The sequence below is a fragment of the Coenobita brevimanus genome, chromosome 110 (genome assembly GCF_032717465.1).
Source record: "Coenobita brevimanus isolate Jiangsu-jjx chromosome 110, ASM3271746v2, whole genome shotgun sequence".
NCBI classification, from domain to species: Eukaryota; Metazoa; Arthropoda; class Malacostraca; order Decapoda; family Coenobitidae; genus Coenobita; species Coenobita brevimanus.
This window is the reverse complement of record NC_137063.1, coordinates 44,017,861-44,042,345: the sequence shown is the minus strand read 5'-3', so window position 1 is coordinate 44,042,345 and position 24,485 is coordinate 44,017,861. Positions and strand designations below refer to the sequence as shown.

Below are 24,485 nucleotides of genomic sequence, written 5' to 3'. Positions count from 1 at the left end.
GCCATCAAATGCTGAATCGCCATTACTTTTCGCTTCTGATAATCCGTAGTCGCAGGAGGATTATGACTAGATGTTACACAGAAGACACAATTAAACCAGCTCCCTCGCGGTAATGGACTGAAGCTACTATGGGGGGGGAAGGGGGAGTTGATGAGAGCTGGGGAGGAGGAAGGGGAGGGGAGCACATTTACCTTGACACGAGCTAAGTCCACTGCACTCATTATGCTCCCCTGATAGAAGCTTACTGTAGTGGAGTGCCTCTTCAATAGCCCCTCCAATTCGAGGTCCGGTTCTTTTCTGTCCAAAACAAGGGTCAAAAACTCTGAACTCCCGTATTTGTGGGGAGGTTGTGGGGAAAGGCTGGGGGCTGGTTAAGGGTCATGATGAGACTCCACTAGACTGAGATGGGGATTGGCATGAAAGGAGAAAATTTAGGTTAAAATAGGTTGAAAAATACAGGACACCCATATTTCCCCAGGAGTATGAGGCAAGGATGAACCAACATGGCTGATATGAGCAACAAGGACTGAAAGAGTAAGTGGGGTGAGAAGGAAAGAACAGAAAGAGCTTTCAAAGTGCTGAAAAGCGGAGGAAGGTCATCTGGAGCTAGGGTGACACAGCAGACCAGAAGCTGGTTATGGGATGAGAAATGGAACTGAGAATCTCATAATGTGGCAAGCTTGTAAGACAATACTGGATGGTGGACCAACAGTACACAGACAAAGTAGTGTCTCATTAACAGAGGCATCATAAAGGAGATTAAAAAATATTGCTCTATACCAGTAAACCAGGCATGACATATTAGGTGACACACAGTACAGTACCTTACTTTGCTGTACCAGTCACTTACATTAAAAAAAAAAAAAAAAAAAAAAAAAAAAAAAAGTGCTGCATTACTAGACTTTCAAGTATAGTTACACCAAGGTATTGTATAAAAGGTATGATCATGCTTTTCTAACTTTCAAACAATTTGGATAACATTTACATATGTAATACAATCTTGCCACCACAATAACATAAGAATTCTCAAGAAATTCCAACTTTTAAGCAATGAAGTCACGGGAAAGGAAAATAATGATGAGATGGTGAGCCAAGACAATGCCAAAAACACGAAAATCGCCACCACTCGCAAGATAAACAAAGCAGGTTGAGTATATGTATGAAGGGTTGTGTGGTGAGATCTCTGTTGTTTCTGCACATCTTTCTGACGTGTTTGTTCATCTGAGATCTGAGAAGGAGGAGGAGGAGGAGGAGGAGGAGGAGGAGGAGGAGGGAAGAGAGAGAGAGAGAGAGAGAGAGAGAGAGAGAGAGAGAGAGAGAGAGAGAGACTAGATTTTCTGGGTCACAAGCCATAGAAGGAGGAGGAGGAGGAGGAGGAGGAGGAGGAGGAGGAGAGAGAGAGAGAGAGAGAGAGAGAGAGAGAGAGACTAGATTTTCTGGGTCACAAGCCATAATAGGTGGAGGTTTAAGCAAGGTGGAGTGTTTTTTCAAGACTCTTGCAGTGGAGACAGAGGTGGATTTAAAGAGAGAGCTGATAGGCAGAAAAGCTCACATGAGAGACAAAATCAAAATCTGTTCGGACTTGAAGCTTGACATTCATATAGCAAATAAAAGTACATGAACCAGCCACAGTGAAAGAAATACTTTTATGTATCTGAAAGTAAAATAGCTGAGTTTTTCTCTTTTCTTCTGGCAAATGCAGTTTAGCTCAAGTGTGCAGGTTAGGTTTTATGTAGTGGCAGGCAGACCATTCATGAGGAAAAATGAGAAAGTCCATTCCCTTAAGATAAGACAGCAAAGGGAGAAAGATGTTTGAAAAAGTGAAACAAAACATGAAGAGTCTAAAACAGTCTACCTTCCCTAAACACACCTTCTCTTATAGTTTCTCTCTCATTCAAATGCAGCAAGGAAATGCTGTGAAGGGGTGGTAAGAAGAGGAAAAGGTGGGAGATGTACAGCAATCATCCACGGAAAAAAAAAAAAAAAAAAAAAAAAAAAAAAAAAAAAATAAGGAAGTCAGAGCAAACCAAGAGGTGCAGACTGGATCCATAACCAAATTTCAGGCCAGCTATGAGGAAGGAAGTAGTAATAGATTGGGTTCAAAGCTACCGTCTGCTCCGTTCAATCCGGGGTAGGTGAACTGCTCAGCAACCCATGCAACTTTCAGTCAGGTGTGTGTTTGTAAGTTCAGAAAAAAAAAAAAAAAAAAAAAAAAAAAAAAAAAAGTTGGGCAAAACTGTTCTGTAAACTCGGCAGAGGTAGAATCAGAAGTAGTAAAATTAAAATTTGAACATCATGTGGGCCTCAAGAAAAAATGAAACAGAGGGGACACAACAAAAAAAAATTATAAAACAGGAGATACCCACTACTGTCTTGCCAAGCTTGGATACAAGCCATCTGCATATTTGGGGATCCACATACTACGAGCAACTTCACGCTCTTAAGCTCCAATAATTCTGTGAATTTTTAAACCTACCTAACCTAACGTGGGTCAAATGTTTAATGAAAATTAGTACTGCTTTTTAAATACTGCACTCTGCTACAAAATGACTTTGTAAGAGAAGGTCAAAATTAGCATATCCTGCAATTCTGAGCCTAAAACTAATGTCCTATAGTAGATTTACTTGAGTTTCCTCTATTCTGCAGATGGGGTTCTGAATGTGCTTCCCTCTTTTGAAGGGGTCAAATACTGTATACTGTTCTTTTAATTACATCTTACTGTTGTATTAACATTCTCAGAAACAGTTTTTCTAGATGATCAGCTTCATTTGGGAATGCTTCTTGTAGGCCCTGCACACTGTTAATTGCAGCTTTGTTATTTACAGAAAAAAAAGGGATGGAGGTAGGGGTCCTACCATTAAAATAACCAGTAAAATTAACTGCTGCTCAGTACAGTGAAGTTGAAGCACTGACAGAAACAGGTATGTTGCTAAAGGGCAATCCTATGGCACTGACTTTTGAACATAAGTAAAGAAATTAAAAAAAAAATATATATATATATATATATATATATATATAAAAAGCAGTTAAACAAACTAAAATCTGCCATGAAACATGAACCTAACACTAATGATGGCAGGATGATGTGACTGTAGAAACCAAATCAATACAAAATGCATTATGAATATCAAACAATGTCCAATGTCTATTACAATAAATCTCCCATAATGGTATTAGTAAATCTGAACTGATCTCAGCAATACAGTAGTTATGAAGATATGCATAAAGGATTGAGACATAAGATTATGTAAAAAAAATATTCAGAAATTCAAATAAAAGTTTTGCCAAGTATGAAACAGCTTGGTGGACTTAACAAAAAAACAAATTGAAATTAATAATGGTGATAATGACAAAAATTAATTAATTAAATGCAAGACTAATAGGCTATACCAAAGTGTTCAGTACCTTGACACGTTCTAAGTCTACCGAGTTAAACATTGTCCCTTGAAAGAACTCAACGCATGTGGAATTTCGCTTCAACAACCCCTCAAATTCCAGATCAGGCTCGTTCCTGCAAAAGTGGTTCATTAGATGCTAGGTACTCAAGTCACTGGAGTGGTGGAATGGGAAGTAGGGAAGGGAGGGGGGAGGTATGTGTATGCCCTTGACGTGATTCTATGTATGGTATTATTCAATGTATTTTACATTAACTCTGATGCAACGTACAGATGTAGGTCAAGTACGAAGAAGTGATATAACTACTAATATGTGAAATATGCATACCACAGATACTAACAAGATACATACTGAATTGCACATTTCAGTCAACAGGTATGAAGATGCACAGGAATGAATCTGGCAAAGACTACATAACTTTTATGGGATTGGAATGAATTTGGCAAAGACTAAGTTATGTTTATGGGATTCCCAAACATATAATGTAACATTTAGCAGGAATATTTCGAGCTCAAAAGGCTTATCAAGGATATCCAGCTGTCCTATGTATTCTGCATCTAAATGCAGTCTTACACAGTTTCAACCCTTCATATCAAACTTTTCTGGAAACAAGTACAAGTTATACATCACCTTGATTCCAGAAAAAATATAATGCAGGATTTGAAATATCAAGCACTGTGGATCTGTGTTAGTGAAATGTACATCCTAGCAAAATTTTACTTTACAATAATGCACTGTACTGTGAAACATCTCTAATCTACAAGTGGAGAATTCTAAAACACTACAAACATCAAATTGCACCCTATTTCCTTTGGGTTTAGGTTTAAAAAAGTAGCCTGTCTTGAATGATGTGAAAGATTATCATACTCTCCACGAAAGGTGCCACTACGTCAAAAATTAACTGATTTCTCTTTTCATAATCTACCATGGAAAAGTACACAAAAGATGAGCCTCTGTTTCTAACACACACTCTTTAAACACTCATATTTTCTAAGATGGTTAGGGTACATTATCCTAAGACATTCATTTCACTGTGAAATTTTATAAGTGTGTGGATACATGAGGGCAAAATATAATTACATTGTATGATTCCACAATAATGTGGGTTCATATAATGGTATCCCATAATCCTCAACTCAAATGAAGGTGAACATGGTGCCCTGTTCAGGGCATTTAACATTCCTCAAAGTAGCTAACACTCCTCAAGAGCATGCGCTCTGCCAGTAAGGAGAATATCTACTTCGTCTTTGTCTCATAATCCAGTCCAAATCTACTTCCTCTTTTCTTCTGGGGGGTGTTCAACACCCCATGACTGATTTTTTGAAACAAATTCTACAAGCATTTCACTTTTAGCATTCCACTCACTGATTCCAAATTGCCCTTAACTGCAGTCTTGCCTAACTCTTCAACATGCATATTTTTGAGCTAAAATCTACTAAAAATGTATATGTGCAACAACTGGTTTTTTGTGGTTTTAACTGTCTGTTCTATATCTTCATAAATCTTTACTAATATAAAAACTGATGTTAAAGTACAGTACTGTGCATACAGTATTTGGGTATGTTCCTTACAGTATCTCTTATTCCATGATTAGGTCTTATATTCTTGAAATTCACTACTACTACCATGATATTTGCCGATAAAACATCCTACACCAAATTTCTTTCTTTCTTGCTTGCCTCTGTAGAACAGTACCATATGTGACCATCAGACAATTCTACGAATGCCTCACCTGGTCTCCTGATCTCACCAACACATAATGGTATACTAACTCACATCTCTCAGCTATTGAAGCAAAGCAGCTAAGTCTACTTCATTAGCCATTAGTACAACCTACTGTACACCATCAAAGTGATGTACAGCTAATATGGCAACATATATGGTATATCTTTATTCAGTTTGTATTACTCCTACAGTTAAATACTGTAAAAGGTTTATAGGCATTCTGTACACAAAAGTACTGTATAGATAGACTCAAAGGACAGACTGGTGACAAGTACAGGAATCCTCCATTTCCATAACTTAAAAAGATTTTTACCTAGCCATCCACTGAAAAGCTTCCTTAATTAGTGGCAATTTATTATAATGATGACCTCTTACTGTATTTATTTTTTAATAAAAATTTGCCATGTGTGTGTGTGTGTGTGTGTATTTACCTATTTGTAGTATACAGGAATTGAGCAATGCTCGTGTTGTCCTGCCTCCATATCCACATTTATCAAGTCTACCTTTACACACATGAATGTTTTTCTCATGCATCACCTCTTTGTCTAAGTCATTCCAAATATTTAAGTATTTTTTAAGTATTTAAGTATTTAAGTTTTTTTTTTTTTTTTTTACCTAATTGTGATATACACAGAATGTACTATGCTCGTGGGTTTCCATCGCTGTTTCTCAGTAAGTCAAATTTGGCTTTAAACTCGTTTAAGTTTTTAGACTGGACAATCACTTTGTCCAGGCTATTCCATAAGTCTATACTTCTGTAAGGAAAGCTATATTTCTTGATATCCTTCAAGCAGCTTGACATTTTCAATTTCATTCCGTGTCCTCTTGTTGCTCTCTTATCCCATACAAACAGATCTTCTTTGTCAATTTTATCTACTCCAACCATGGTCCTGAACACTGCAATCATGTCTCCCCTCTTTCTCCTTTCCTCTAACAAAGGCAAATCCAGTTTTTCCAGTCTCTCTCTGTATGACAGGTCTGTCAGATTGGGGACCATCTTGGTTGCTGTTCTTTGTATTCTCTCAATCTTGTTTATATCTTTCTTTTTGTGTGGGGACCACACTACCGCTGCATATTCTAACCTGGGGCGGATCATTGCCACCATCAATTTTTTCATCATTTCCTCATCCATATAATGAAATGCTACTCTTATGTTAGTCAAGAGTTTATAAGTCTCTCCAACTATCTTGTTAATGTGCTTTTCTGGTGACAAACTATCTTGGACCAGCACTCCCAAATCTTTCTCATCTCTCCTTTTTGTGATTAATTCATTACCCAATAAATAAGTCAGTGATGGCCTCCTGGTACTTTTACCCATTTCCAATATTTTACATTTCTTTACATTAAATTTCATTTCCCACATCCAGCTCCAATTGTGTATCCTATCCAAATCCTCCTGCAGCATTTTACAATCCTCCTCAACCTCTACCTTCCTCAAGATCTTTACATCATCAGCAAACAGACTTGCATAACTGTTCACTCCATCTACCATATCATTTATGTAAATCAGGAACATTACTGGCGCCAACACCGAGCCTTGAGGGACTCCACTTGTTACTTCCCTCCATCCAGACATCCAATCGTTTATTACTGTCCTCATTTGTCTGTCTCTCAAAAAGTCTCTCATCCATTCCAGAAGTTTCCCCTTCAGTCCTCCTATATATTCTAGTTTCCACATTAGTCTTTTATGAGGTACCTTGTTAAAGGCCTTCTCTAAGTCTAAGTACACACAATCCACCCAACCATCTCTCTCCTGTACCACATCAATCGCTCTTGAGTAAAAGCTCAACAAGTTAGAAACACATGACCTTCCACTTCTGAATCCAAACTGACATTCAGCCAAAATATTCATCTCTTCCAGATATTTTATCCATCTGTCTTTCAGGATTCTCTCACACAAATTTGCGACCATGCTGGTTAGAGACACTGGCCTATAATTCAGGGGTTCTTCCCTGTTTCCTCCCTTGTAAATTGGTACCACATTTGCCCTCTTCCATTTTTGTGGCACTTTCCCCTCTTCCAGTGAGCATACGATTAAATTGTGAATTTTATCCGCCTGTTGTTCTCTGCATTCCTTCAGTACCCAATTAGAAATTCCATCAGGTCCTGGGGCTTTCCTTACATCTTGAGTTTCCAGTAATTTATACACTTCCTGTACATCCACTTTTATATCTTTTATCACCGGAACATTTCTAATCACTCCCTCCCCTTCCACAAGCTCCTTTTCTTTAGTGAAAACTGACTGGAAACGTTTGTTCATTATTTCTGCTAGCATTGCCGCATCCTTAAAGACCTCTCCTTCTACTTTTAGTTTGGTGATTCCTTCCTTTTGTTTCAGTTTGCCATTAACAAATCTATAAAACAGTTTGGGTTCATCCTTGCATTTGTCTATTATACCTTTTCCAAAATTCCGTTCTTCTTCTCTATGTATTCTTGTGTATTCATTTGTTGTTCTTTTATAGTCTTCCTTTGTTCTGTTGTTACCTCTCTTTCTCCAATTGTTCCACGCCTTATCTCTCTCTTTTTTTGCTATCATACACCTTCTATTAAACCACTCCTTTTTCCTGTTTTCTTTCCCTCTTACTCTTGGTACAAATTTTTCTACTCCCAAATTATAGAGGTCTAGAAAGATATCTCACTTCTTCTGTATCTCTCGTTTCTCTGAATTTTCTCCAATCCGCATTTTCAAAATAGTTTCTCAATCCTGTAAAATTTGCTTTCCCAAAGTTGTATCTTCCCTGTCTATGAAGCTCGTCTCTTGGCTCAACGTTCCCTATTAACATCTGGAACTCAATGACCACATGATCACTTTTTCCTAAACGACAGAGATATTTCAATGATTCTATTACATTGGGTTCTTTGGTGAACAGTAAATCTAACCTTGCTGGTGTGTCCTCACCTCGAAACCATGTCTCTTCTCTGACCCATTGCGTCATCACATTATTCATTATTATATTTAATAACATAGTGCCCCATGAATCCTCGCCGCCTCCCAAGTACCATTCCTCCCAGTTCACCTCTTTACAGTTAAAGTCACCCACTAAAATTATATTATTGCTTTTCTCAATTATTTTTTGCAAATAGCTAGCCATATCTGACAACATCTCATGGTATTCGTCATCCTTCCATGCTCTCGTCTTTGGGGGAACATACACTACCGCCATATCTCGCTTAACATTCTCTCCAGTTTCTAATTTCATATATATCACTTCAGCCCAGTCTTCTCCCATTTCCACAGTATCTACATTTATGTTGTTCTTCACTGCTATCATCACTCCTCCTCCCTTTTTTTCTTTCCTGTCTTTTCTCCACAGTTTGTATTTACCATCTCCCAAATGAACATCAATATCTTCTCTTAATTTGGTCTCTACAAAGCACATGACATCAGGTTCATGTTCTCTCAAGAAATTGTTAATTTCGATCCTTGTCGATATGAAACCATCAACATTAGTATATATCACCTTCAAATTATTTTTGACGTTTTTAATACCCTCTTCTCTCCTACTCTCTATCCGTACCACTTCCTCAACTTCTGATCTTTCACAGCCATCCCCCTTAGTTTCCTTCACTTCTATTTCCTTAAATACCACTTCCTTACTTTCATATCCAATACTCTCCAAAAAAAAGTATTACATTCTTCCTCTGTCCTCTTATCATTTTTTCCCTTTACTTCTTCCTTTAATGATTTTAAAACTTCTCTTTCTTCTTCATTCAGATCTTTTCTTATTATAATATTTTCCATCCCCGCCTCTTTGCTTAATTTCCAAGTCACTTTAAGTATCTCATTTATTACACTTTCTGATGTAAACTTGACTCTCACTGGTCTTGTTTCCCCTTTCTTATAAGGCCCTATCCTCCTTACTTCCTCAATTTCTTTTACCCACTTGTCTCCTTCGGGGTCAATCTTGCCTAATATTCCTCTCACCAGGATCATGTCTCTCTCGAGTCTTATGAACCTAACCTTTTCTTCCTCTTCCCTGTTTCCAAATATTACTACACATCTGTTCCTTTCTACAGTTTCTCTCACTATTTTCTCTTTTTTCTTCAGTATTTTCACTACATTTTCTTCCATTTTTTTCTTGTTCATTTCCCTTTCTTCTTGGATGATCTCTCTTAAGCTGACCACTTCTTTCTGTTCTTCTACATGTGCCCACTTTGCCTTATGCTCTGCTAATACATTACTCACCTTCTCCGTTTTATTAGTACTCTCTTCTAGTTTCCTCCTCAATTCAACATTTTCCTGCTTCAAATTCCTAATCTCTTCATTCGCTGTTTCATTGGATTGGATCAGACTCTGTATGGTAGTATCCGTATTTTCAGATACATCCTTTATCACTAGATTCTCTACTTTCTTTTCAAGTTCACTAATCCTCATAATTAATGTTTTAACTAGGTCCATGACATTGGTATTTGTATCAAATCCTTGAAATTCGAGTCCCTCATTGTTTACATTTTCGGCCATGTTTAATGTTGGTTAAGTACCAAAACAGCTGTTACCGAAAAAAAACTACAAACATTCATGTATATTCTTGCCAATAAATCTTCACATTTTTGGTTGTCTATTAACTTTCATTATTTTAAATTTCAGACAAGACCTTAGGAGACAGGACAGACAAAATTCCTGAAACTACTTAAGGTTAGCAGTGATGGCTGGGACATCTGCTCTCTCCGGCTGTTCGTTCGTGTGTGTGTAATTCACCGGGTCGGTCAGGATCACTTGATGGTCGTGATCGTCAGCTTTTTACCCTCCCGGAAGGGAGCTGAGAGCTCATATAGTCCGATCTAAGGGCAAGGCTGTGACCTTCACACACGCACACACCCGTCCCCTTGCTCAAGGGGGACAGTAACCACCCACTTCGTCAGTGAAACTTTTCGCAACCTGAGCAAGGCGCGAACTCCCGTCCACCAGTTGGCAAGCGAGAACGTTACCACTGCACCAGCGAGCGGTGTGTGTGTGTGTGTGTGTGTGTGTGTGTGTATTATATATATATATATATATATATATATATATATATATACACAGTAAGCTCGCACAGTATGCAAGTGGATGGGCGGTCCTGGTCCTCACATACTGTGAAATCGCACACTGTGAATACATAATCTTAAGGGAAAAATTATATATGGGCGGTACCCCCTCATACTTTGACATTTTTTATCCTTAGAGACATAATAAAGATAAAATTTTTCTGAGAGACACTATAGATATAGCTATAATAACAAAAATATGATCAGTCACCTTAACAACAGTAGACAACAGGCCTGATGGACTTTAATAACAGGGGTTCCGAGGCACGGCAATACACTTAGAGTGCCCCCGCCGCCACCACGGCCGCACCACACTTGTTTAACGGTTGCCAGTGTTGTATTATTCCAGGCTTTGACGAAGGAATTTACGGTCTGTCGAATGTTACATTTCTTTCAGAATGCAGCAACAGTCATTATGGTGGGGGTTGTAGGTACGCCAGGCGAAGCAGGTGAGTCAGGTGGGGCTGTGGAGGTGGAGGGGGAGGCGGATAGTGAGTCAGGTGGGGCAGTGGAGGAGGAGGAGGGGACGGCGGCGGGCGAGTCTGGGGAGGTGGCGAGAGGAGGATCCTCCTTCTCTTCCTTGCAACTGCTCATATTTTCAGCAATTTCCTTCATCTCTTCTTATTTGTCTGTTTTATTCCTCATCTTGTCATGGAAGTATTGGCAGTATAACAACTTGGCATTCGCGAAATAACCGTCATTCAAGTGAATCCAAACCTTATTATACAAACTGGGTATCTATTCTAACTTACCGTTATTGCCGAAAAACGTTACTGTCAAAGTCACTATTGGCGAGACCCTACTATAGGCTCCTCTTGAGCACCTTCCCCATGAGCCCCTAAGTCGCCACTGGCACATCGTGCGGTGAAGGGGGTCACGCAGTTAGGGAAAATAGCGGTTTTGGGCCACTCCTTGCCTCTGCCTCGCGTATTGTGGGCTAAACTCGCGCATTCAAAGTTTTATGGTTATGATTTTTGGTCACTTGTGTACTATGCAATTCGCGCATTGTGCTTATACGTACTATGCGAGCATACTGTGTGTGTGTGTATGTTCTTACCTAATTGTTCTTACCTAATTGTATCTTTACAGGAATGAGTCAAGCTCGTACTGTCCCGTGTCTTAAACCATATTTATCGTACATATCCTTAAATTTGTGAATTGTTTTGGCACACACTATTTCATTCGGTAGTGCATTCCATTGATCAATTGCTCTGTTTGGGAAACTGAATTTCCTTACGTCTTTATCACCTCTCTTCTTATGCAGTTTTTTGCAATGTCCTCTTGCTGATGCTTCTCCATATGTTAAGTAATCATTTATGTCTATTTTCTCCTTTCCTGATGTGCACTTATATAGCATTATCATGTCACCTCTTTTCCTTCTCTCCTGTAGTGTTGGTAGGTTCAGTTTATTTAGTCTTTCTTCGTAGCTTAGGTCCCTTAAGCTTGGTCTCCATCTTGTAGCGGCCCTTTGAACTTTTTCAATCTTGTCAATATGCTTTTTGAGATGAGGACTCCAGACTACTGATGCATATTCCAGGGTTGGTCTAATGAATGATGTTATTATCCTTCTTAGCATGTCTTCATTTATGTATGTGAATGCTATTCTCATATTTGCAAGCAGTGTATACATGTTCCGTACCTTCTCGCTGATGTGGTCAGCCGGAGATAGTCTGTTATTGATAATCACACTTAGGTCTTTCTCTCTTTCTGATGTGTATAGGGTTTTATTTCCTAACTTATAATCCCAATCAGGTCTTTTTCCACTTTTACCAAACTTGATTACATGACACTTGTCCACATTGAATTCCATTTGCCATGTACTACTCCATTCATGAAGTTTATTTAATTCTTCTTGTAGCTCCCTACAAGAGTCTGTGCTAGTAATTCTCCTTTGTATTTTTGCATCATCTGCAAACATATTCAAATAGCTCTCATTTCCAGTGTTACTGTTTATATCATTTATATACACTAAAAACATGATTGGTGCCAGCACTGAACCCTGTGGTACTCCACTAGTCACTTCTTTCCATGATGAGTAGTTTCCTCTTAGTACTGTCCTCATTTCTCTTTTTATGAGAAAGTCTTGCATCCAACAAAACAGTTTGCCTCGAATTCCTCCTTGATGGTACAGTTTCCATAAAAGTCTTTGGTGTGGTACTGTGTCAAAAGCTTTCTTGAAATCTAAATAGATACTGTCCACCCATCCTTCCCTTTCCTGTATTGTGTTTGTTACTCAGTCATAGTAGCTCAACAGATTAGTGACACATGATTTTCTTTTTCTGAAACCAAACTGTCTTTCTGTTATCATACTGTGTTCTTCTAGATGATTTACCCAAGTTTTTCTTATAAGTTTTTCTAATACCTTGCTTACAACACTGGTCAGTGATACTGGTCGGTAGTTGAGTGGATTTTGTCTATTTCCTTTCTTGAATAAGGGGACAATATTTGCTTTTTTCCAAATATCAGGTAGTTTACCTTGACTCAAGGATTTCTTGAAAATTAAAAATAATGGTTTACTTAACTCCTTTGCACATTCTCGTAATACCCAACATGAAATTTCATCAGGACCACTTGCTTTTCCTCTGTCTAATCTACTTAACTCCTCCTGTATTACTTTTTCTGCTATTTGTATATCTGGTAGTATGTGTGGACATGCGTGTTCCACATAGTCCCCCTCAAAATTTTTTTCTTCTGTAAAAACTAATTGGAAATTCTTATTTAGTGCTTCACAAATATCTTTCTCTTGCGTATAAGTGATTCCCTTGTCCGTAATGGATTGTATTATATCTTTTACTTTGGTTTTGCTTCTGATATAGCTGTAAAACAGCTTTGGTTGATCACTACTTTTATTTATTATATCCTCCTCAAACTGTTTTTGGGCTTCCCTCCTTATTCTTGTATAGTCGTTTCTTGCCTGTTTGTAATTATTATACGCCCTTTCACTATTGTGTCTTCTGTATCTATTCCACGACAAATCTCTTCTTTCTTTTGATTTTTTACATTCTGTATTGAACCATTTCTGTATTTTCTTATCTGCTTCTTTGTGCTGTGGGATGTACTTCTGGACTCCTATTTCATAAAATTCACAAAATTTTTTATATACAGCATTTAAATCTTGTCCTCTAAGCTCATTTTCCCAATCAACTTCTACGAAATACTTCTTTAGGTCTTGATAATTTCCCTTTTTATAGTTTAGGCTCTTTTTGTAACTGTCACTGTTGTTTACTATGTCATATGCTATCCTGAAGTTATAATTTAGTACTGCATGATCGCTTTTGCCGAGTGGAGGGTGATATATTAAACTGTCAATATCATTTTCTTGCCTAGTAAATATTAGATCTAGCACTGAAGGTACATCAAGTCCTCTTTTTCTGGTGGTTTCCCTCACATCTTGTGTGTGTGTGTGTGTGTGTGTGTGTGTGTGTGTGTGTGTGTATATATATATATATATATATATATGCTGTGTACATATATTCATTCATTCATTCAATGCCAGACACCATGTATCCCAAACAGGGTGGCCAAGGGCTTAGAGTTAATTGTTTTACAGGGAGGGGCACTAATCCTACACCAACCCCACTTGACACGTTATATATACAGTAGGTTCGCACAGTGCGCGTCATCACAGTGCGCGATTCGCATTGTGCGCGAGTGACAAAAATCATAACCAAAAACCCTTGAATGCGCGAGTTTACCGCACAGAATGCGAGGCAGAGGCAAGGAGTGGCTCAAAAATGCCATTCTCTATTAGTGCACGACCACCCCTCACACAGCGCGTCACGTGTCGTCATGTTGATATGCAGAAATTCCCAGGCATTCTACTGTTGAGGATGAAGAGGATGCAATGTCAGAAGTGTCAGCATTGGACTTTGAAGGGTTTATGGCTGAAGTGAGTGACTTTGATGCTCCTGGGGAAGGTGCTCAAGAGGAGTCTGTGGAGAGAAGTGTTGGTGTGGTGGGAGGTGCGGTGGGGAGTGCGGCGCTGTAAGTGTTTAGAACCCCTGTTATTTAAGGTCATCAGGCCTGTTGTCTGCTGTTGTGAAGGTGACTACCCATATTTTTGTTATTGTAGCTATAGCTTTAGTACAATACCTGAAAAATATGACCTTCATTATGTCTCTAAGGGCCAAAAAATGTCCAGGTATGAAGGGGGTACCACCCATATGTAATTATTCCCATAAGATTATGTATCCCCAGTATGCGAATTCCCAGTGCGTGAGGTCGTGGACTGCCCAATCTCTCGCACACTGTGCGAGCCTACTGTGTATATATATATATATATATATATATATATATACAGTATATATATACAGTATATATATCTATATATATATATATATATATACAGTCTATATACACTGTGTATATATATATATATATATATTGTATATATATATATATTTATATATATTTATATATATATATATACACTATATTTGTGGTAGGTGTTGGCGACCATCATCCACTCACTTGATGTAGTGCTGCCTCCTCCCTTAGCTTTTATCATTCTTTTTCTGTGCCTGCCCTCCTCTCTTCCTATTTCTTCCCTCTTTCCTGACACTTCTTATTCCTTTTATTTTCTTTACAGGTGGCTTTACATTGAGTGACAAGCCAAATGGTTTCCTGTAAGCCAAGAAACCATTTACAACGCTAGGTGGTAACCATATAACCAAACCATACGTGCTCCCTACATGTCAACAAGTGGGTTGGTGGAGGGTTGGTGCCCGTCCCTGTAAAACAACTAACTCAGTGTCAAACGGCCACCCTTTGTGGGATTATGGTGTCTGGCAATAGATAGATAGATAGATATATAATATATAATATATATATATATATATATATATATACTGTATATATATACAGTAAGCTCGCACAGTATGCGAGTGGATGGGCGGTCCTGGTCCTTGTGCACTGTGAAATCATGCAATGTGAATACATAATCTTATGGGAAAAATTACATATGGGTGGTATTCCCTCATACTTGGACATTTTTTGGCCCTTAGAGACATAATAAAGAGAAAATTTTTTCAGACATACACTACAAATAAAGCTACAATAACAAAAATATGGTCAGTCACCTTAAGAACAATAGACAACAGGCCTGATGGACTTTAACAACAGGGGTACCAAGGCACAGCAACACACTTAGAGTGCCCCCGCCACCGCCCCGGCCGCACTACACTTGTTTAACAGCTGCCAGTGTTGTATTATTCCAGGCTTTGACGAAGAAATTTACGGCCTGTCGAATGTTACATTTCTTCCAGAATGCGGCAATTCATTATGGTGGGGGATGCAGGTAAGCCAGGCGAAGCAGGTGAGTCAGGTGGGGCTGTGGAGGTGGAGGGGGAGGCAGCTGGTGAGTCAGGTGGGGCAGTGGAGGAGGAGGGGACGGCGGCGGGCGAGTCTGGGGAGATTGTGAGGGGAGGATCCTCCAACTCCTCCTCGCTACTGCTCACATTTTCGGCAATTTCCTTCATCTCTTTTTGCTTAAATGTTTCATTCCTCATCTTGTTATGGATGTATTGGCATTATAACAACTTGCTATTCATGAAATAACTGTCATTATTATAGAAACTGGGTATCAATTCTAACTTACTCTTATAGCTGAAAACGTTTTTGTCGGAGTTGTTATTGGCGAGATCTTACTGTAGACTCCTCTTGAGCACCTTCCCCACCAGCCTCTGATTCACTATTGGAACGTTGTGTGTGGTGCGGGGGGTCACGTACTAATGGAAAATGGTGTTTCTGAGCCACTCCTTGCCTCTACCTTGCGTTCCGTGAGGTAAACTCGCGCATCCAAGGTTTTGGTTATGATATTTGGTCACTTGTGCATAATGTGATTCGCGCACTCTGAGCTCGGGCAGAAGGTGAGACCCACTGTATATATATATATATATATATATATACAATATATACAGTCAATCCTCGTAAATCGCGTGCTCATAAATAACAGATTCATAAATCACAGCTAAGTGGCTGTCAGACTGCCGGCACCCTTAAATCACTGTTAAGTCATGAAAATCGCGGACCTAGGCACCCAAGTGGGCCTTTTCCGAGGAGAATCGTAAACCGCGCCATTCAAATTGAAAGTCGCGACCCAACAACCAATCACCATGCATCCCTGGTGGCAAGTGTGCATACTAATGCCGCCATGTTGTTGTTGTTCTTGTCCCGCCAGTCCCCACATTACAGATCATCGACATGGAGTACGAGAGTTACCTGCCTTTTTTGTGCAACTTCCCCCTGCCTCCTACCTGCCATAGCCCCTCTCGACCCCCCAATGAAGCGCTCTAAGGAGTATGGTGTCAAGAAGCTGCCACAAATGTTGTACAGTCAACATTTGGAGCTCATTTGTCGTGTTGAGAGGGGAGAGAAGTTTTCAAAGCTGGTGAAAGAGTTTGGGAAGAACAAGTGCTGAGAGGTTCTAAGTTCTTCCCAACACCACCCCACTCCATTCACTTAAGCAATTTCGTCATAGGATTAAGGTGAGATCCCTTAATATATGCACTGAATATTCCTAAATTTTTATGTTTGTGTTTGATGGTGCCTAGATAGGTGTAGGTAGGGTGCTGTGGGGGCAAGTTGGCCAAAGTCCAGACCCAAATTAATTTTTCACATAAGAGTCATCATTCATAAATCACGGAATTCATAAATCACGGCAGTGGTCCAGACCCAAATTGCCGAGATTTACGAGGATTGAGTGTGTGTGTGTGTGTGTGTGTGTATATATATATATATATATATATATATACACATACAGTGGGCTCGCACAGTGCGCGTCACCGCAGTGCGCAATTCGCCTTGTGCACGAGTGACCAAAAATCATAACCAAAAACCCTTTAACCCCTAAAACGTGGGGCGTCGCGTTTGTGACGCTCGCCGAAAAGGACATAACGGCGGATAATCGCATTTGCGACTCGAGTTAATTTTGAATAAACGCGGGCAAGCAGGTTCAAGCTGGTATTGTCTATCAGTACCGCCACCCTTTAGCTACTATTAGCATACTTGACCTTTGTACCACTGACCTCCGTTGTTGCCAAGTATCTTTTTTTTTTACCCACCCCACCACCGTGGCCCGGCCACCCTCATTGTGATATATGGCAGCGCGCGGACTGCTCAGAAATGTCAATCTGTGCTTTCCTCTCGCAAGCAGTTTATGCTAATTGGAAACGCCTGTTTCCCCAGTTGTCACACTAGCTTCTTTTCGCACGGTTTGCCCCTGTTTAGCGTCAGTTTACCGCAGGCTTTCAAGGTGACATTATGTCGAATTCTAGCTCTTCCGAGTCAGTGCCTTCAAGCCCTCCGAAAAAGGGCTTTGTGACCTCTACCCCTTCAAACCCCTTACTAGGGAGTGGAAAGGGCCTGAGTGAGTCTGCTACAGGCCTAGAATTACTGAAAGCCTCTATGGACTACGGTAGTGACGTTGCGGTGTTGTCGAGCCTTGCTGAATCAGACACTTTATCGAGTGCTGAGTCTGAGGTGCAGGAAGAGACAATTGCTGTGCCTAGCACCTCGTCAAGCAAGGCTCCAGTGCAGAAGGGAGTGGCGTATGGCAAGGGGGCAAAGAGGAAGCGAAGTGGTGACCCCGGTTCCCAGTCACTGTTCTCCTCAGCCCGGCCATTGTCCCCAACCTCAGGTCACGCCGCCGCCATACCGCCTCGCACCCCCAGCCCCATTCTCTCGTCATCATCGTCTGCTGTGCTTTCTTCAGAGTCTTCGGAGTCTCCTTCACTGCCTCGGAAGGGAAGTAGGCAGTCTGGTACTCATAGAGGTTTCCGTAGGCCCCGTGTTCGTGCTGGCATGAATGGGAAAAAGTCTCCTAGTGCTAAAATTAGCGGTAAGGTTTACCGCACTAGGCAACTCACCACCCAGCCTACTGCAAGTGACCTTGAACCTTCTCCCACTCTCCCCACCACCACCACAACCGCACATGCCCGACCTAGCTCACCCACTGCCACATGGCCTGCCTCACCCACTGCCACACAGCCTGCCTCACCCTCCAATGCAACCACCCACTCCCAGCCTAGGCAGGCACTCTGGACGCCTTCGTGTGGTCTGAGGGCTCTGATTTTGTGCCAGAGGATCTGCCCTTTGATTCCACTGGGTGTGGGATCCAGGCTGACTTCCCTGTTCCCGAGGGTGGTGAATGCTTGGACTACCTGTTGGCCTTCCTGGATGATGAAGTAATGCAGCAGATTTGTACCGAGACCAACAGGTACGAAAGACAATGTGCTGCAGTTCGTGAAGGTGAAGGTGCAACGCCATCCACGTCGCGGATGGCAGCATGGGTTCCTGTGACGATCCGGGAACTATTTGTATTCATCGGCTTGATGCTTCTGATGCCACATAACTGGAAGCACAAGCTCGAGGAGTACTGGAGTGCTGACGACCTTTGCCCCACACCCATCTTCAACAAGTACATGACTTGCGATCGTTTCAGGCAACTCATGACGTACCTTCACTTTGCAAACAACGATGAGCCTTCCCAGACTGACCCCCTATGGAAAGTGAGGGAAATCCTGAACATGATCAAGGACAAGTTTATGACGTTCCTTCAGCCCTTCAAGAAAGTAGTGATCAACGAGTCCTTGGTTTTGTTCAGGGGCCGTCTTCGGTTCGTGCAGTATATTCCTAGCAAACGCCACCACTTTGGAATAAAGTTTTTCGTGCTGTGCGACTGCAAGATGGGGTTCATCCTAGACTTCATTATCTACACCGCCAGCAATGTGAACTTGGACAAGACCGACCCCCTTGGATTCTCTGGCTCTGTGGTGAAAGGGCTTCTGGAAAAGTACTTCGGCGGGAATCATGTCCTGTACACGGACAATTATTATAAAGCACCCAAACTCGCCAAGTACCTTTCAGAGCACGGCGTCGGCTCCAGTGGCACTGTCAGGAGCAATAGGGCACACTACTCTGCCTTCCCCGAGGCTGCAAGATCAAAGCAGGGAGACGTGCACCTGAAGAAATCAGAGAAGATGCTGGCAATACAGTGGCACGACAAAAGGATCGTCAATATGCTCACCACAGTACACAAGGGGGAAATGCAAGCCACAGGGAAGGTCGACAGAAGGACTGGCGATCCTGTGATGAAGCCTGATGCTGTAATTGACTACAACGTCAATATGCAGCTGGTGGACAAGTCCGACATGATGATCGGAGAGATTGACTGCCTGAGGAGGAACCGGGGCTGGTACAGGAAGGTGTTCTTGCACTTGCTGGATATGTGCATGCTGAACGCCTTCATCCTGTATAGGATCAAGTACAGGAAGCCAGCTAACTACTCTCTCAGGCGGTTTTCAAAGACTTGTGTCTACCAGCTGCTTCAGCGTTTTGGGCAGGTACTGCCATCAGGTGCCAGGCGCCACTCACAGACACCTCCAGACTGCCTACAGTGCCAGGACTACCTTCAGCGACACTGCCTGGAGCCACTGCCTAGTACTGCCAAGAGGGGGGAAAGCACTGAGGAGGTGCTATGTTTGCAGCCACACAAACCGGCAAGAACGAACTTTTAGACGCACCTCCTTGCAGTGCAAAGAGCGTCAGATTCCCCTGTGCGCTTACCCATGTTTCTTTGACTACCACAGCCTGACTAGATATTGAAAATAAGGGTGGAAATATGTAAATAATACTGAGAGTGACAGTGATACCAGTGTTTAGTTTTCTTGTACGTACTGACAGTGACAGTCAGTTGAGTGTAAATTAGTGTATGTAGTTGTAAAAGCACTGACAGTGACAGTGATTTCAGTGTAAATTATTGTACATAGTAATAATATAAGTATTGAGAGTGACAGTCACTCCAGTGTAAGAAGTTGAAAGCATATTTTTCTATTCTATGTTATGACAGTGACAGTTTGGTGTGTAGGAAATATTATTTTTATAAGTAATGACAGTGACAGTGATGAATTAGGTACTAAACTGACAGCGAGAGTGAATGTGAGCGATAGAAATGAAATGCGAGCGGCCGACAGGAACGAGAATAAAGTGACTGGTGTAAGGCAGAATAAAATTGCGCTGCGGTGGTCTTTCTCATTCACAATACTGGCAGTGACAGTGATTTTTATGGCCGTAATAGTGACATGCAAGCCTTTGGGAAGTACTATGATGGAAAATAATGTAGTATACATGTTTTTAGCTGTGAAAAGGGAAATGTTTGTTCAGTGACGGGAAGATCGCCACCGTGCTGCATGTCAGCCGTATGCTCCGTTGATTTTAGCCTTATTTTCAGTGCTTATTGTACAAATACGGATTCCAAACTACCTGTACATTGTAGTATAAAGTGTACTGTGACAGACTGAGGCTGTGGTAGAGGGGAAACCAAGTTGCTGGAGGTGTGAAAGTGAAGATTTTGTTACCCAACTTTGCAAGTCTCCACAAGTCCTTGGGTAGTCCACGAAGGCTTAACACCTGTCTCTGGAGAAAGCTGAATGTAAGTACTATCTGCCATAAAAATTATAATGTTCTAGGGTTAATCTCTGATTTTTGGCAAATATTTTCCTACAAGTACTCAGACCGCGATACAACCCCGCCACGGGGGGGGTGTTGGCTGGCTGGCTGTCGATGGCTGCGCTTTAGGGGTTAATGCGCGAGTTTACCACACAGAATGCGAGGCAGAGGCAAGGAGTGGCTCAAAAATGCCATTTTCTACTAGTGCGCGACCACCCCTCACAGAGCGCGTCAAGTGTTGTCATGTTGATGCGCCAGAGTCAAGTTGAGCAGCCTAGTGTGATGGAAGGCAGGACTGAGCTGTGTATGTAAAACATTAGCAAAATCCTTGCTGCCGTGGATAAGCTCAAGGAAGAGGTGAAGGAACAGGAAGTGGCAACCTAAGAACGGAGGAACTTCTGGTTGGTATCAACAAACTCTTCCGTTTCTACACAGACAGGCACAGGGAAGAAATAAACAGGAGAAGACAGACACTCATAACAAGCAACGGGTCAAAGAAGAGACACGGTTTCGAGGTGAGGACACACCAGCAAGGTTAGATTTACTGTTCACCAAAGAACCCGATGTAATAGAATCATTGGAATATCTCTGTCCTTTGGGAAAAAGTGATCACGTGGTCATTGAGTTCCAGATGTTAATAGGAAATGTCGAGCCAAGAGACGAGCTTCATAGACAGGGAAGATACAACTTTGGGAAAGCAAATTTTACAGGATTGAGATACTTTTTTGAAAATGCGGATTGGAGACAATTCAGAGAAACAAGAGAGATACAGAGGAAGTGGGATATCTTTCTAGACCTCTATAATTTGGGAGTGGAAAAATTTGTACCAAGAGGGAAAGAAAACAGGAAAAAGGAGTGGTTTAATAGAAGGTGTATGATAGCAAAAAAAAGAGAGAGATAAGGCGTGGAACAATTGGAGAAAGAGAGGTAACGACAGAACAAAGGAAGAATATAAAAGAACAAGAAATGAATACACAAGAATACTAGAGAAGAAGAAAGGAATTTTGAAAAAGGTATAATTGACAAATGCAAGGATGAACCCAAACTGTTTTATAGATTTGTTAATGGCAAACTGAAACAAAAGGAAGGAATCACCAAGTTGAAAGTAGAAGGAGAGGTCTTTAAGGATGCGGCAATGCAAGTAGAAATAATGAACAAACGTTTCCAGTCAGTTTTCACTAAAGAAAAGGAGTTTGTGGAAGGGGAGGGAGTGATTAGAAATGTTCCTGTGATGAAAGATATAAAAGTGGAGGTACAGGAAGTGTATAAATTACTGGAAACTCAAGATGTAAGGAAAGCCCCAGGACCTGATGGAATTTCTAATTGGGTACTGAAGGAATGCAGAGAACAACTGGCGGATAAAATTCACAGCTTAATTGTATGCTCACTGGAAGAGGGGAAAGTGCCAAAAGAATGGAAGAGGGCAAATGTGGTACCAATTTACAAGGGAGGAAACAGGGAAGAACCCCTGAATTATAGACCAGTGTCTCTAACCAGCATGGTCGCAAAATTGTGTGAGAGAATCCTGAAAGACAGATGGATAAAATATCTGGAAGAGATGAATATTTTGGCTGAATGTCAGTTTGGATTCAGAAGTGGAAGGTCATGTGTTTCTAACTTGTTGAGCTTTTACTCAAGAGCGATTGATGTGGTACAGGAGAGAGAGGGTTGGGTGGATTGTGTGTACTTAGACTTAGAGAAGGCCTTTGACAAGGTACCTCATAAGAGACTAATGTGGAAACTAGAACATATAGAAGGACTAAAGGGGAAACTTCTGGAATGGATGAGAGACTTTTTGAGAGACAGACAAATGAGGACAGTAATAAAGGAAAAGATGTCTGGATGGAGGGAAGTAACAAGTGGAGTCCCTCAAGGCTCAGTGTTGGTGCCAGTAATGTTCCTGATTTACGTAAATGATATGGTAGATGGAGTGAACAGTTATGCAAGTCTGTTTGCTGATGATGTAAAGATCTTGAGGAAGATAGAGGTTGAGGAGGATTGTAAAATACTGCAGGAGGATTTGGATAGGATACACAATTGGAGCCGGATGTGGGAAATGAAATTTAATGTAAAGAAATGTAAAATATTGGAAATGGGTAAAAGAACCAGGAGACCATCACTGAATTATTTTTTGGGTAATGAATTAATCACAAAAAGGAGAGATGAGAAAGATTTGGGAGTGCTGGTCCAAGATAGTTTGTCACCAGAAAAGCACATTAACAAGATAGTTGGAGAGACTTATAAACTCTTGACTAACATAAGAGTAGCATTTCAATATATGGATGAGGAAATGATGAAAAAATTGATAGTGGCCATGATCCGCCCCAGGTTAGAATATGCAGAGGTAGTGTGGTCCCCACACAAAAAGAAAGATATAAACAAGATTGAGAGAATACAAAGAACAGCAACCAAGATGGTCCCCAGTCTAACAGACCTGTCATACAGAGAGAGGCTGGAAAAACTGGATTTGCCTTTGTTAGAGGAAAGGAGAAAGAGGGGAGACATGATTGCGGTGTTCAGGACCATGGTGGGAGTAGATAAAATTGACAAAGAAGATCTGTTTGTATGGGATAAGAGAGCAACAAGAGGACATGGAATGAAATTGAAAAAGTCAAGCTGCTTGAAGGGTATCAAGAAATATAGCTTTCCTTACAGAAGTATAGACTTATGGAATAGCCTGGACAAAGAGATCGTCCAGTCTAAAAACTTAAACGAGTTTAAAGTTAAATTCGACTTACTGAGAAACAGCGACGGAAACCCACGAGCATAGTACATTCCGTGTATATCACAATTAGGTATATTAGGTAAATACTTAAATATTTGGAACGACTTAGACAAAGAGGTGGTGCATGAGAAAAACATTCATGTGTGTAAAGGTAGACTTGATAAATGTGGATATGGAGACAGGACAACACGAGCATTGCTCAATTCCTGTATACTACAAATAGGTAAATACAAATAGGTAAATACACACAGCGAGCTCAAGTTGGTGAAATAGCAGAACCATCGACATCGTCTGCTCCTGTTCCAGTTGAGGATGAAGAGGATGCAATGTTAGAAGTGTCAGCATTGGACTTTGAAGGGTTTACGGCCAAAGTGAGTGACTTTGATGCTCCTGGGGAAGGTGATCAAGAGGAGTCTGCGGAGGGAAGTGTTGGTGCGGTGGGGAGTGCGGCGCTGTAAGTGTTGCCACGCCTCGGAACCCCTGTTATTTAAGGTCATCAGGCCTGTTGTCTACTGTTGTTAAGGTGACTACCCATATTTTTGTTACTGTAGCTATAGCTTTAGTACAATGTCTGAAACATATGACCTTTATTATGTCTCTAAGGGCCAAAAAATGTCCAGGTATGAGGGGGTACCGCCCATATGTAATTATTCCCATAAGATTATGTATTCCTAGTATGCGAATTCCCAGTGCGCGAGCTCGTGCACCGCCCAATCTCTCGCGCACTGTGCGAGCCCACTGTATATATATATATATATATATATATATATATATATATCTAGCAATCTATATACTGTGTATATATATATATATATATATATATATATCTACCTATCTATATACTGTATATATATATATATATATATATATATATATAAGAATTTATTATTATGCATGAGACTCGTCAATGTCATGAAAACACCTCCACTTATAACACAGCACCAGCCCTGAGTGAGATAGCCATAGCATATATAGTATTATTTAAGATGGATGGAGGGTATTACTGCCAAAGTGAAGATATGTGAATTATTGCCACACATAAGAGTGCTACTGGGCTTAGTGAATGGACTATCACATATATGCCCAGAGAATAGAAAAAAAAAGAATCCTTAAATAATTCACTACAAGAGGTTTCCAACAGCGTGGAGGGGAAAAAAAAAAAAGTCAT

General features: G+C 40.8%; 1 protein-coding gene across 11 annotated transcripts in view; it reads right to left on the bottom strand.

Moving 5' to 3' along the window:
* Nucleotides 1-24,485, bottom strand: part of slo (calcium-activated potassium channel slo) — a 743,408-nt gene that overhangs the window by 242,475 nt on the left and 476,448 nt on the right. The gene's annotated exons all lie outside the window — the stretch shown is intronic.